This window comes from Cyprinodon variegatus, unplaced genomic scaffold (assembly GCF_000732505.1).
Source record: "Cyprinodon variegatus isolate N-32 unplaced genomic scaffold, C_variegatus-1.0 Scaffold1486, whole genome shotgun sequence".
Taxonomy (NCBI): Eukaryota; Metazoa; Chordata; class Actinopteri; order Cyprinodontiformes; family Cyprinodontidae; genus Cyprinodon; species Cyprinodon variegatus.
Genome location: NW_015151939.1, coordinates 64,267 through 64,812, shown reverse-complemented (window position 1 = coordinate 64,812; position 546 = coordinate 64,267). Strand labels below are relative to the sequence as shown.

General features: G+C 39.4%; 1 long non-coding RNA gene across 1 annotated transcript in view; it reads left to right on the top strand.

Annotated features, from left to right (window-relative positions):
* The first annotated feature begins 217 nt into the window (after positions 1-217).
* LOC107103604 overlaps positions 218-546 on the top strand; it is a 3,625-nt gene continuing 3,296 nt past the window's right edge. Inside the window, exon 1 of the long non-coding RNA XR_001482188.1 lies at positions 218-467. This is a non-coding gene — a long non-coding RNA (uncharacterized LOC107103604). The remainder of the gene's footprint in view (positions 468-546) is intronic.

The window sequence follows — 546 nt, the reverse complement described above, 5'->3', positions numbered from 1 at the left end:
TCAGAGGAGTTTTAAGGAACTATGAGTATAAAATAGGAACGAGAAGAGGATGAAGTGCAGAACAACGACTAAGACAAAAAAGGAGTGGAGGCATGTGATTCATTGAGGATATGGCAATCAGAAGATATGTTAGACAAAACAAATGTCCAGGTAAATTTGAGCAGAAACGGCACTGATACTAATTAGTTTAATTGAAATGTGCTTTGTTGCAGCTCCGGTTGAAAATGTCAACCTTGAGGAGTTGGGGAATACAATCATCTGCAGTTCGGACTGGCTCTATCCCAGACCTACTCTTAGCTGGAACATCATTTCCACCATAGTTCCTCAGGAAACACCTGTCATCTCAGAGAATGAGCAAAAACTGTACAAAATCAACAGCTCTATAACTCTCCCAGCTAATTTTACTGATGCTTACAGCTGCACCATCAGCACAACCAACAGCCTCAGTTACACTGCGTATATGCAAGGTATACTGCAAAAACGATCTAGAAATAAGTTAAAATTTCTAAAATCAAGTGTATTCACCTTTAAAGGCACACTATGCAA